This window comes from Nesoenas mayeri (genome assembly GCF_963082525.1).
Source record: "Nesoenas mayeri genome assembly, chromosome: 4".
In the NCBI taxonomy this organism is placed as follows: Eukaryota; Metazoa; Chordata; class Aves; order Columbiformes; family Columbidae; genus Nesoenas; species Nesoenas mayeri.
The window spans coordinates 8,488,314-8,503,602 of record NC_137540.1 but is presented as its reverse complement, the minus strand read 5'-3'; positions in this window follow the sequence as shown (position 1 = coordinate 8,503,602).

Here is a 15,289-nt window from a genome sequence, read left to right as displayed (position 1 = left end):
CTGGCTCGTGCATCCACATTTCCTTCCCAGAGGAACCAGATGGGGGGAGGAAAAAGGTAAAGTGATAAGAACCTCATCTTCTCAGCCAGAGGATGTACCTGGGAAGTGATCTGCGTCCCAGCTGCACCGCTGACTATTTGGATAAAATTTCCATTATGAAAGGTAAAGATTGTGAGTTCAGTGGCTGTTTGTGAGGTATATGCCAACACAGCTGCCTGAGATTTGCCTTGCTTAACACTGCAGTGCCCTTGGAAAGAGGATGCAAGAGTCAGAACATAGTCAAAGAGTGTTCAGACACCTAAGGATGCAGATAATGCCACACTGGGATTTTTAAAAGTGGCCTGAGATGTTTGTGAAAATCACAGGGAACACCTACTTGTACCTTTGGGTACCTAAATAAAATTTGAGTTTGCTTAAAAGTAATATGAACTGTCATCCTTTGAAATTCCCCTGCTGTTTCTTCAAGCCCTAGCTATCTATTTTTCAATATGACTGAACCAGAAGCTTCCTTAGGGCCAAATTATAACACACAGTTCTTGGACAAGAAGAAATGATTACAGATCAAGTCTTTAATAATTTAAGCTGCAGAGAGTTAAAATCTCAGCATTCTCCAGTGGATTGAAAAAACAATATAAAGCAATGCAGCAGAGACCTGTTATGATGATAGGCTATACTTTAACTAAATGGCAAGACTTAATTAACACTGCCCCAGCCTGGGTTCAGACTAAAATAAAGCCTACTATATGATTAACTCCTCTGTGCTTCAGTAAGAGAAAGGAAGATTGCAAATGGAAGCATCTGGTGCCTTTCAGAATTTAATTAAAGAAATGCAAAGAACCTACTATTGCTACTACAATTTCTCCTTGGGGCAACAAAAGACAGACAAAGTAAGTGTGAAAGGAGAAACTCAGATATATGAAGGAAAAAGCCCCAAACAAATACCAAATAATTGAGATTTTCATGGCTGTCAAGCCTTCTGTCCCTCATCTCCTGAGCAAATTGGCTTAAATATTATCTGTTAAGATACTGAGAATACTGAATGAGTTCTGCTTGGAAATGACTACCTTTTTATTTAAAAAAAACCCAACCCTTTGTTTTTCCTTCCACATCAGTGTTGGAGAGCTGGTATAAAATATTACTATGAACTTAGATTAGGAAAAGCAGCTATTAAGTCTTTAAGATCACTCGGGAATCATGATTTGGCTTCAGTAGCACTTGTACTTGGACACAATGAAAAGACTTACCATGCCTAGATGACTTACTGTCTCATTATGGAGAACTGATGTAGGTCATCAAAAACTAGCGGAAGCCTTTTTTGCTTTTAAAATACTCTAAGATTTTTTGCCTTTTCAGATTATTTTTGTATATGAATGCTTCATATTCAGGGGAGACATCTAAACAGAATGGAGCATATTTATTGCCAGCAAAGAGTTGTGAGTTTGCTCCAGGGCTCCATGTCTGTTTTGCTTATTAAACAAGGGGAAAGAAAACTACTAATTCCAAGGGGGAAAACAATGGCAAAGGAAGTGACTGAAAACCTTTTCTAAAAGCTAAGTTTCCTGTTCTTGTTCATGTCCTCATTCCTCCCTTTTTACTTTGTAAAACTTATAGGTCTTTAAATCTAAAAAAATATTAGAACGTAATAGTACTGGAATAAAGCTATTTTATTTGTTTTTAAGGGGGTTTCCACTCTGGACAGCTATCCTGGAACATTCATAGTAAGATAGCTTATTCCAGTCCAATCTAAGGAGACCAGCCCATCAGACCAGCTTTGCTGATCTAAGAGATGCTAAAATAGCCATTCAGTTTGGACAAACTCAGGGCGGTGAGGGGACAGCTCATTAAATTAAGAACCTAGTCAAGAAGGAGGCAAACTGTTAAACTCATGCCTGTTGTTAACCCCAAGTTTTGTTTAAACCCTATGATGACCTTCTTGGACACATTTAGCACCCTATAGCCTTTCCTTCTAAGAGTGGTTCTGGTGTGACCTGATGGTTAGAAAGGAGAACTGACACTAAAAGCTACAGATGTGGCACAAGTCTAATGTGGAATTACAGAGCCTTTGACACCGTAACTGATGGTTTGAAAAGTGCCACTTTTACCTGCAGCACCACACATGGAGTCTCAACCTGACTTCACTCACTACGGAAACTCCCAGCCAGTTCTGTCACTGGCGTATGAGCGAGGGTGTGAACAAGTGTAAGAATAAGGAGAACTTGTGTTGTTCCAAAGCAGCAAAGCCTGTGTAAAGCAAAAAATTCTTTATTTTGCAGGTATTTTTATAAGGAGAAAATGTCAGAAATTTTAAGAAACAGTTATGCTAGAATGTTCTTAAAAGCTTCTGATCTTTACTTTTGAAAAGGCAAGTGCAGTGAAATTAAACCAAACCCCATTTAAATTCAAATTGCTTTCTCAACTCAACTCCTTTCGAATTATTTTCATTTTGAATCTCTTCTCAAGGTCTATGATCCCTAGTTTTTCAGTTAGAATTCCCTGTCCTTCCTATCTGATTGGCTTTTTTCTCCTGATGTCAGCTGAGAGATTTTGTAGCTCAATGAACTTTACAATGAGGCACTTCTGCAAACCACAGTGTAAAATTATGAGGCTGCGTGCTAAAAAGCTGTGCTGAACTTTGACTATGGTTTTCCTTCTTTTATGCAATTGTTTAGTAATGGCTATAGTATCTGTGTGATTCTGTGAAACACCACTTAATCCTTTAAAATAGCAATCAAATAGTGCATATCGATATAAGAAACCCTTTACTGATGATAGTAGCCAAAAATATAGACATTATAAGACTTGCTGGTGTATCCAGTTCACAAATGCTCAATACTGACACACCTATAGTCTTGTAAAAATGGCAGGGGGCGCTTAAACTTTGCTTTCCGTCCTTGCCATGGCATGGAGAATGTGAAAAAACACATTGTTATGGTCATTTGCAGCTCCAGGATTGATCTCTTCCCTTTGAAGAGAGCTCTGGAAGGGAGTATATGTGCCTAGAATAATATTGGTCTATGACTCCTTAGTAGTGTTTTTACTCTGAGATCCTGGCAAGAGTCTGACAGTGGGTGGCATTAGGAGGGTCCCAAAACATTAACAGGCCTGCCTGCTTCCCACCAACTTAAAATGTTGTTTCTGTATGGACATGTCTTGGCCTCACCTTTACTCTTTTGTCACCTATTCCTCCTTTCTCAGTACAAGCACGTTCTCACCCCTGCCCTTTTTTTCTCTTTCCTCTTGGGAAGTAATCGTAAAACACTCAGACATTGAATTTGTTTTCTCTTTCATGGCTTAGAGATTTGTTTGGTGCTCTGTAGTTAATCAGACCCTCATCCAGGGACCAAGTTCTTTAGCATATCAGAAGTATAGGCTCAAAATCAATAAAATATTACTGTCATACTTTTGATCACCATGGCAACAGTGCTAAAGTACAGTCTTATTCTCAGTTTTAGAGTACATTCCTGTAGTACTTTTTTGGCCAAATTTGGTAAAGGTAAGAAATTTTCCCCTTTAATTCCTCTTGTAAAGCATTCCAACATTGATTCTGGATTGAGGGAGAAGTAGGGTGGAACTAGCAGGATGGGAGATATGAAGGGACTACCAGGATAGGAAGTATGAAGGGAGGTGATGATAGCCAAGAGAAGGTTAGAAATTGTTTCTTTGCAGAAAGCTTTTACATCAGATGCTCCTCTGAGATGTATAATGAAGATCTATGTAGAGGCCCTCAAATGCTTTCAGTGTGGCCAGATAATTAGAATAATACAACTACATCTTGAGGATCTAAAGCATAACAGAGCAAATTTTAAGAGATACAGCCTGTCCCTGTAGGCAAGAACTGTGTCAGTTTTCATTTCACTATTTGTTTTTAACAACTCTCCTAAAACTCATAATGGCAACATGAGCAAAGTGTTTCAGATCAGAAATAGCAGCAGCATGATTCCAGGATGCTGTTATGTTTCTGGGAATTATTTATCCATTGAGCTGCATATTTCTATGACTGTACAGTAATTGGACATATCATTTCACTTCAGTGTCTGCTTCCCGTGAGAGTGCAGGCTCAGGCAGGCTCTTACCTCCTAGTGCGGACTGGCACACACAGGCACTTCCTAGAAAAGCTGATTTAAACAAATACTCTGGAAACAGTTCTCCTTAAAATAAACAAATTGGTCACAGTAAATGGGACTTTTATGCCAGTTTTGTGCATTGAAAAGATTAAGCTTTTTCTTGTTTCCAAGATAAATAGATACCTTAGATACTGTTTGCTTGTAGATGCTCTTACAATCATTATTTGTCCACTTGAAGCCTTCTTCCAGCTCACTTACAAACTATTGATATTAAAACCTGCTCTTTCAGCAGAACAGCAATAACCAGGGTTCAGAAAATGTTCAATAATTGTACGTGTATTGCACTAAGAAGACAGAAGCTTTCATTATTTTAACAAGCAGTAATGTATACAGGGATGCTTTCAGCAGCCTTCGAGAAGCCTGGAAAGTAAATGGAGTAGCAAAGCACAAATGGCTCTAAATCACCCCGATACAAATGAACAGAAACATAAGGCTAAATGTGGACTGGCTAGTCGGGAAATTAAGCTCTTCTCAAGTTCCATGTCATCAATACAATATTCCCCAATCAACAGCTGAGACTGTGCTGTTTCTGGGAAAGCAATTCCTGTCTGAGAGCTGCTATGGGAAGACAGGAAAGGATTGAAAGGATCTAGAGGTAAGGGCTGAAGTTTCCTTTCCAGGAGTGTATTGGTTGGGGGTATTGGGGTGCACTGACTGCTGCCACGAGTTGAATCTGTTCCACTGGGGAAACAGTTTCAGCTTTCATCAGTATATTGCACATTGCCCACACCTTGCATTCCTACATTTATCTAAACATACTCATGCATAATCATGCAAACTGGGCAGAATAGAACAAAACATTTTTAAACAACATTGAACTACAGTTTTTGCACATATGACTGGTAAAGGGGCAGTTTCCAAGCTCAAGCTGTGCTGTCCCCACCAGAGACATTTTTTTCCCTCATTTACACCATACAAATGTCTTTACACTATACTAATGCCTGCAAACTAACTTCCAGCTGGAAGGAACATCAGACACTGTGTGTGTTGGACTAAAACTGCATCAAAATAAAGGTTTACGAGTTCTATACTAGGATGTTTTCCACCAGTGCAGGAAGCTCTTGCAGAATGAATTGTACTGCCTGTTGGGCTTACTCATTGTCCAAAATTCTGAGTTTGTGTCACTAAGCGGCCGTCCCCTTTTCCGTTTCCCTTCTCTGTTGTGTTAGATACAAATCACTCACCATCACTCACATAGCTCTCCTAACGAATTTTCTGTCCCTGAGAAGAAAAATAATCTGTCTTGCACACTGCAAATAGATTATGCTTCCCTGACTCTTCCATCTAATTGAGGCCAAGTTGCTTTTCTTACAGTCAATGACAGAAATCCCATCCCTTTCATTAAGATCAAAATCTCCTCCTCAGAAGAGATCTGGATAGGTGTGATTTCCAGGAAGAGACAGATCCTTGCTCAGTAATACTTCCCATCTCATAGATGCATAACCTAAAGCTTGCTTTGCCTTCAGGGGATTTTTTTAAACATAGAAGCCCGATAACAAAGTGCCACCTGGTGGACAAAATTAAGGTTTTTATTTATTTATTTTTTAAACTATTTTTCTGTTCTACAGCTAACTTTGTGTACTAAAATTTCCCCGTGCAGCAAGACCCGAGCTAGACAACCCTCTATGGAAAAGACCTAAAAAGGTTAATTTAAAATTTATATCTAGGCTCCACATGTAGATACATTGATCTTAAAAAAAATCAGTAGTCAAGGTGCACATCTATTGCTCCTTGCTGCCATAATGCCTGCCATCACAAAGAATACTGACAGTTGTGGTAAGGGCAGCTTCTGGGGCAGGCATGTGAAATGCCAAGAATTAAAAGTCATATACAGTGAGTAGATGGAAATTCATCTTCCTGAATGGGAATCCTTTCCTGTCACTATCAGCTGCAAAAGTAGTTTTTGCTACTAGTGTTTTCCTCTAAGCTTCTACAAGAGCCTGGCTTGTTGCTAAGTTGTATATTGCTGCTAGGATCCATGGCATGGAGTTTGGAGGAAATGGGAAAACCTGGAACTCCTGAATGATTTACACTTGTTCAGGCTCAATACACTCACGGGCTTGATTTTGTGAACTTAGCCAGCTATGGGAACTACCTGTAATGAACAGCAATGAATGGTGAATAGATGCCTGAGGGCTTACTGTATCTGGATCTCTGTCACAGAGCAAGATAAACACCATTCACCATCAAGCCCATGAACATGTCCTCATTGGACATTTATAACACAAAATACCCCATGAGTTTCTTTCTAATAGTGACAACTGATAGATATCTCAAATATGATGGCTGAAGCCCTTCTCTACAGCTCATTTTTAAAGTAATTCTATCTCAAACCGTAACAGCGTTAAAATGGAGATCCTGTTGACGTGAAGACTGCACTCAGTCACTAGTAGTGCTCAACATAAATATGAATATTAGCGTCCTTCAACACGGAAATTTCTCTGGTCCTCAGTATGTTTGGCAATACTGTTACTGTGCGGAGATATACATAATAAGGTTTCTAAAAATGAATGAAAATAATATTATAAAATATATAACTATATAATATCTGTAGCCACATATAAAACATAGTGAAGTTATACAACAACTCATTTAGATCTTAGCCACTAGGCGGTAGTGTAAGATTAAGTCATGTGAAAATAAACACATTCATTTTGTAGCAAACTTTAGAACAAATGCCCGCTCCATAAGAAATTTTGTAAAATACTTTCATGCTTCTTTATCATATCAGGAAGGCACTTGGAACAAAAATTTGACTCACAAGATTCCCCAGTGAGTTAAATGCATTATTTGGAGCTGATTAACCACAAGGACAAAGGTTACATAACTCCCCCCATTGTTTTGCCTCACGTTATGCATTTGTGATTAGCAAGGTTCAACAAATGCAGTTTAGCCGTTGTGAAATCTTATTTAGGTTAAAGAATTACAATATGACCAAATTTTTCACAGACTGCCATCAGTCTTACACTGCATCTGAACTAGATGGACTAACTATAGGCTAAGATTCTCTTTTCACAGAATCACAGAATATCTGTGGTTGGAAGACACTTCTCAGAGTCATTCAGTCCACATCCTCTGGTCAAGCACAGCTGCCTGGACCAAGCTGACCAGGACCATGTCCGGCTGTGTTTTCAACAGGTCCAACATGTCCACAACCTCTCTGGGCAACCTGTACCAGGGTTTGACCACCCTCAGGGTAAAAAAGATTCTTCTTGTGTTCAGACTTCATGTTTTTTAATCTGTGCCCATCGCCTCTCGTTCTGTCATTGAGCGTGACTGAAAAGAGCCTGGCTCCCTCTTCTTTATACCCTCTCATCAGGTGTTTATACACATTGATAATCCCCCCTCAGTCTCTTAATTTCATTTTTGTTAGTGTTTCAGGTGAATATGGAAATTTCAATTTGGATCTAATACGACAAATTAATTTTATAGGTTTAGAAGTATAAAAAGGAAGATTATATGACTACAGGATACAATACTCGGTGCATTTTGGGAAGCTCCCAGCTGTAATAAAGTCAGCTCAGTTCAGTCCTCTGCTATGTTTGACTTGTGCACGCTCATGTGATGATGTGGTTGAATGCCTTCACTGACTGCTAAAAGGGTTATGCCAAAGTGAATTTGGGTAACAAAAACTCTAGGCGTGGAGCATTTTGGCTCTCTTTCACACAAATGAAACAAACAGATCTTTCTGCAGACCTGGGAGACCCGAATTCATGGTCTTTTTGAGATCCTCATCTAATGTTCTTTTGTTCTGCCATGCATGTATAGTTCCTCCTAAAATACTTGGGTATGTTGTTTATTGTAGCACTGTACTGTAGTATCTCTCTTGGATTTATTTTTTATTGATGGAGGAATGCAGGGAGGTCACCTGGAAGAAAGATTTTTTTAGATTTTCATAATCTAAGAATATTTTCTCCAGTGGGAAGGCGAATACAGTACATAATAAGGAAGACTTAAAAGTTTTCCTCAATTTATACTTATTTTGCTGAGAAAAGACTAACTTTCCTTTGCAGTATATTTTTCAAAAGTCTTTTTATTGTTGTTTGTTTTTAATGGTTGTGAACATCCTTATCAATGTGCATTTTGCAGAGTGTTGTGTGGATCCAGAATATTGTAAAATGAATTTTAAACCAGCACTGAACATAACTCACAAAGTCCAAAGTGAAACAGTAAACTGTTTTAATCTCAGGGTTTGTTTAGCCTGTTACACAGAGAGGAGCCAAAAGCTACATGAGATTGTGGGCTCACCCTTTTTGAAAAGTAAATTCTATAAATGTTCTCATCTGACTGGAGTTCTGCCCTTTAAATACAAACAAATTTATGAAGGTTCATGCTCTTTAATTCTGAAGTCTATAGACTGGTATGTATAACCTAGCGAGCATGAAAAGTGTAATTATACTCCAACTAAAACTACCTCAGTTTAACAAAACCTTTCCCACAGACCCTAATTTCTACTAGTTTATTTCTGACCTAAATTTGAACCATCCTTGATGAATGTTTGCAAAACCAACAAGGGTTCTGTCCATTTTTATTTTAGCACAATATTTTTGAATTGTGGGTCCCAGTCCCTCAATGAAAATGAAAAGACTCCCAGCACCTCTAATAGTGTAGGATGAAACCTTTTCCACCTCCTTTCATCCATTTTAAGTCTGATGCAAATCATGAATCCTCAAGATCCATTTTCTTCTCCTTTTCTATTATTTTTGGAGAAACTTCATCCCATCTACTCTTCTCTCTCTGTTGTAACATAACATGTTGTTTCTGTTTTTCTCATGAAGAAATTTTAATTAGCATGTGTCATGTTGTGAACTACAAATATGTGATGCTGCAGTTCCCTTTGCAGTGTGACAGTAGAACTATTTCCTGGTTTTATAGGTATTGATATATTACATTAAAAGGCTTGAGGTTCTTTCCATAAAATAATAACATTAAACACTTGCATCTTAATATATTACCTTGAAAACTCGAAGAGTCAATAGTTATTTTAGGAGGCTATCCAAAGGTTAACCAGATAAATCTAAAATTATGGTCATAAATAATCTAAACAATGGCCAGCCGCAGAAACAGATGGTGCTTCTGGAAGGGCCCAAACCATTTCCACCCTCAATTCAATGTAAACCTCCTGTTTGGAGCTCTGCAGTTGAGGTCTTTTGTGCCTGCCTTTAAATACGTTATTTCTTCAAAGGTGAGATTTGTGGTATCATGTGTGAAGCTTCTTTAACCAGAAACAATGCTAAACCCCTGCACGCCTGATTGACAGAAGAATTTGGATCGCTCTCCTGAAGTCAGAGAGACTGCTCATGTAACTACAGTCACACAAATTGCAACCCGAAATAACAAGCCCAGTAAGCCTTAGTTTCTACTGCTGTTTGCTTATTATTTCCAGCACCGATCAGTACCTGTTAGTGGCACTGAATTGTCTTATTTTAACTTATTAGTACAGATTACTTCATGACTGAAAATAATAAATTTTGATTCCTGCTTTTGATCATTCCCTAGTTTTGTTCCAGCTTCATTTACTTCAGTTGCCAGATTTGTCAGAATCAGATGGTTTGTGCTTGGAAGATACCAAGTTACTTGGGTGAATGCTCTGAAATAGTCAGATAAATCAAATAATTTTCAATAACACCATTCTACAGGAGTTGGTTTCATAGACAGCACGTGTGTTACCTGAATGAGGAGGAACCCAGACCCAAAGAGTATGCAGGTCAGGCAGTGGTGGTGTCCTCCAGCAGACCTAGTCCCAGCTATAAGGCTTAATGCTAGGATGTGTTCACTGGGCAAGTTCTTGCCAAAAACCCTCTTCATGGACCAAAAAAATCATTACATCATAAAATTTTTAAAGAATTATGTGAAATAAGTGCAGGATATGTTCACTCCATAAAATTTATTAGTTCCTGTGCTTCATCAATCTTTCAGTCTCTTCTACAACAGCTTATTTTTTACTTCCATAGTACTGAGGTCTGCCATTCCAAAAGGAGGTAAAGTTATCCAAAGTGGGAAAAAATGTCTGGGAATTTATGAACTAGATAAACGGAGACATAAAAAAAATAATAAAAAGATTAAATCTAAAGAAGTGGTGCAATAATTACAACTCTGTGGCAGCATAAGGTAGGAATTAAACGTGCTTCCTCCTTTTTAAAAATATATATTGGAACAAAAATTTAAGGGTCAATTGCATAAACTTACTCTTGATCTAAAGTGGTTGATTATGGCTGTCTTTGATCTAATTCAAGAGCCAGGAATCAGCTGTATTTATTTATTCGATTGGCTTGTACCCATTCAGGATATTTATAACCATTGATAAAATATGTAAGTCGGTGGATGGAGATATTTCATACAGAATAATGCCTAATGAGTCACTGAAAAAGATGGAAAAAGTCTTTTTTGTAACCCCTTATAGACCAAGGTAACACAGCAACATTTGAAGCTCCAAAGGCTAGATAATGTTTAATTCATGTAGTTATGGAGCCTCAGGATTATCTCTTGAACGAGTTAAAAGTAAATACCTTTCAGGACAAAGAAGTGAATATGTTTTACAGACCGTGGGCAGGGGGAGGAACAGAGAAAGAGAAAGCAAGCATATGTGAAGCGAATAAATCTGTCTAGACCCCTGGAGTACTCCAGAGGAGATAAGTTTTAAAAGCCCGCATAAGAACAGCTTCCAAATGTTTGTGTAAAAGGCCTCTGTCACTAAGGCATTTGAACTTGAAAACAATACTAAATAAATATACCTTCACAATATTTTAAAAGAGGAGGAACTGAGTTACAGGGATGTAAAAGCCTGCCTTCGCTTTCCCTTCACATACGCTTATACCATTAGAGAGCCATGCACGGGAGAGAAAGCACTTCATGTTTGCAGCAAGACAAGTGGGAGATGCGAGCAGCCCCAGCCCGTGCCTGACCTTAGTCCTTTTGGGGGACAGCTGAGAGTGCCAGAAACGGGACCCTCAGCTGCCAAGCAACCTTCCTCTGTTGCCCCATGCACACTTATCAGCTTCTACTGGCCATCGCTGTTGTAGTTCTTGTAGCTGACATCACTGCTCATTATAATCTCTTTATGAGGTAGTGATGCAGAATTACATTCCAGCATACAGCGTGAATGCTTGTTGTTTCTCTGAAGCAACATCTCTAGATGAAAACTGAACTGATCTGGTGTGGCCAATGAGCTCCTCTGAGAAACCAATGAAGTGGATTTTCTCTACAAGAATTAACAACTCCCAAATGCTTCAGGGCAAAATGAGATCACTGTGTCTTACTGCACATCTTGGAGCTTAACGGGGCATTTGGTGTTTGGATGATGAGTTACAGCCGCCATTTTGCTGAGAGCTCTCTAAATTGATGTGAGCTTTCCTAGGCAGCCAGCTTGCTATTACTAAGTTTGCTTTAGAGCCTTGCACAGTAGTGCATTATGGCAAGTTGTGCTCCGGTACACTACTGTAATATTTCCGAACAAAACAGTGCTAAGTCAGAATGATTCAGAGCATTGGTGGTGTTCTGAGGCTGGCCCAGGCTCTTGAGCATGTTCTGTGGCTGTATCGTGGAAAGCTGGTCCTGAGAGAGCACAGGACTGAGCTGCCTTCAGAGTCTGTTAATTCTCTTGTGCTTTAGGGTTCTCTTAGTCCTGATGATTGCTCAGCTGATCCAGAGAAGTGAATTTTAGTTACTGATGATTGTTTTCTTTTGCAATGTTACTTATACAGAGATAGGTTTATACATAAATTTAAACATGTATGTGTATTTATAAAGATCTACATATGTAGAAATATTGATATATATATGTTTCTCCAATGGGCAAAGGAAAAGGAGAAGGAATAGGAAGAAGAAAAAATGGAAGAAGCACAAAACTGTTATAGAATGATGAAAGATCAGTTTCTGATTTACTGAAGGTCAGTTTATCTTGATGACAGTGCAGACTTTGCGCAGACAGGCTTTTGTTTCATGGAATGTGTGGCTATAGTTCCAAGATTTTATACAGCACATTTTCCTAGATGTTCTTCCAACATCGAGGTATGCCCAACAAACAGGCGAGTAAGAAGAGTGTTCGCACTTCTGTGCAGGAAGGGAACTCTGTGCTACTTTCAACGTTATCTTTCCACTAGCCAGTCAAGGCAGAAGCAGCTTACAGAGTTGTCAGGATCAGCGCATCACTCTTGCATCTCCCTAGCTATTACTGAAAATATTTCATTGTTACTGCTACTTCCACACAAAATGTGAAAATGTCTGTTCTTTAATTAAAATGGAAACAATCTGAACAAAGACCAAGCAATGACAGTTTCTGACAAGTAGGAGAACTTAAAGTATGTTAAGCAGTCTTGTTCGCAAAAAGTGATTCCAGCTTTAATCCCGCACTAATTTCTGTGATGTTTTTCACTGACAGTTGTGCTGCCATTCTCACAATTAGTCTTACGTGTCAACCCTATTTTCTGACAAACAATAACCATAGGACTATCCGAAAGGTATTTGAGTTCTCCTCCTGCTTATTTCTATCACCTCAACAAGGACTGTGTAATGAGATAGAGGTGTCAAGTTAGCACGAACATTTACAAATGCAATCAATACAGCTATCTCATTGTTATCTTTGGTTAAAAGCAATAAAAAGAAAGACCCAGTTGAAAATTAGACCAGAGAAGACTCTTCTTCAGGAGTAGCTTCATTAATTCCATGGAATTATAACAAAAATAATAAATTGAGCTCAATCGTCATAAAGGTAGAAGAGAAATCATACTTCCCACACTTCTGCCAGTGTCAGAGTAGCAGCTGAAACAATTACTGCATGAGATGATTTTTAATGTCCACAAGAGCTGTGCTTGCTGATTCAGAACTACATTTGAAGTTTACAAATCTACTGTCAAAAATCAATGGCATAATGTTCTTATGGTAATCTAGGGAAAAGCCTTTTCTAAACCTAATGTACATTGTATTTATTCCTAAAATCTCATCAGCTAATCCCTTAGAAATAAACTGCTGTGCTATAAATGTCAGCTATTTTCCTGTCTGTGTTTTCAATTCAAATTAATGTTTCCTTTTCTGAATTCTTCCAGACTTTTACCTCTCTGGAGGCAAAGAAACAGTGTTAATCTTCCAGGAAGATGGAAGATTCCTATGCTGAGTTCCCAATGAAAAGTATGTGTGCATGTATCACACACCTTCAGTGGGGTGCACCTCATGCACTGGTCATGGAAGTTGTTGTCAACAGACTACTCTGGGGCGCCAGTCTGCTACGTAAAGTTCGGTTGTATGACATACAAAAGCAACCCCGAAACCATTCAAAATTAATCTGGCATAGATTCTATTTCTATAGTTCAATAGAATTTGGATTTGTTTATGCAAGATTCAAGAGAAAACTCAGTTAAAAGAATAGATATATTTTAACCATTGCACTGTTCCTGAAAAAGAGCCTGTTACCACAAGGGATCTATTTTTTCCTTAGTGCAACTACATCTCAGTAACTTATTTATTTCATGATGAGTCCAGGACAATTAAAATTGCCGGAGTCAGACAAGGACCAGGTTTACAGATGGCTACACTTCCACTAAAATGATCTGAAGGTATTTTGAAAAATATATCTGTGTGCACACACACAGAGTCATGCAAATCTTTTCGTTTTTGAACTCTGGGATGCCACCATTTGCACACCTCACCTCTTAATGCCCAAGCATTAACTGGCCCTCTGGCTGCCGTTTTGCTAGTGCTTGCACTCACCCTCACTGTGAGATACTGTGGCTCTCAGAAGGCAGGACCTACCACAACATATGAGATGATTTTTCCACCAAGGCTGCTATTTTTCACTTGCAATTAGTAAATATTCAACGTCCCAGAGAAAAGCAGAAAATCTGATTGGACTAATATGGCATAGAAACAGAAGAACGTACCATGCTGAAATTTGACTGCCTTTCTAAGTGTGCTAAAGTCTGTAGTTACACGTGATTGGATTGGTCAGTACTTTTGGAAGTCTCACCGAGATTTTCTCAGAAATGATCTGCCATTCCCTTTGTCTCCTATCGACCGCAGGAACAAATTCAGACTCAGGTGCTAAAACTTCATTCCTGGATTAATGGACATTCAATCCAGAATTCTGGTTTTGGCACATCTCTAAACAGAAAAATTATTCAAATAACTCGTACCCTGCTGAAGAGTCATCAGTGCAGTAACTGTGTTGAGTGGCGGTGCTTCACAAGGCTGCTTCGTCATTTTCCATGAGCTGTGAGAGCTCGCCTTTCTTTAAAAATGACTTCACATCACTGATATAAAACCCTACAGGAATCAATGGGAATTGAAGATTTAGGGTAAGAAATGTTATTCTTTGTTGTTTGACAGTAGAAGGGCATTTGGCTCTAATAATTTTCCTAATGGCTTAACTTGCCAGTTGTAGTGTGTAACACAACTAAACTACCCAGAAAATGGTTAACAAAATTAACCAACTATGAGATCACTCACTTCCAAAAGAGAGGACTGATACTCTATTTGCAGTAGAAGTTCAGACAATTAAAATGTGCATTCCAGATAGGACCACAACATCAGCATCGCTTCTTTGTGTTAGCTTAGAAGCCTATCTTTCAAAATAAATGATGTATCCATCAGAGGAGTCAGTTCTGAACCCTGTTCCATTTTTAAATTCCTCTCTATTAGGCAGCTCAGAAGCCTGAAAGCTCTCATTTCAGATTTGCCAAAAATAATGAAAATACAACAGATAAAATAAAGCTTAGTGGTATATTTGAGTATAAAATGGGCTCATAAAAAATGAGGTCAGCTTGGCTTATGTTTTACTCAGAGCATAAGTGAACACACTGAACTTTTTAGTTGTTCTTTTTGCATACTGTTCTTTATATAGTATGAAAGGCATTTATGATATATATAGTCATTTCAGGTATTCCTGCCAAGCAGTTTCTTAGTCTTTTCATAAATTTAAAGGAAGTTTATAACAGTTCAGCACATTTAATAAACATACTTTATATGGAAATAACTTTTTGGATAGTAGCAAGATACAGTTTATCTTAGAAAGTTCTACTTAAGCTTTGCAAAAGCAAGCTAATCATAATCTGATTTAAGACTTTATGCTAATGATAACTTAAATGCAAATGCAAGCATAAATTTTCTGCACTGATAGTCCCTTACTGCACTTTAAAGACTGCAGGTCAACCTGGAATGTGGTCAGATACATT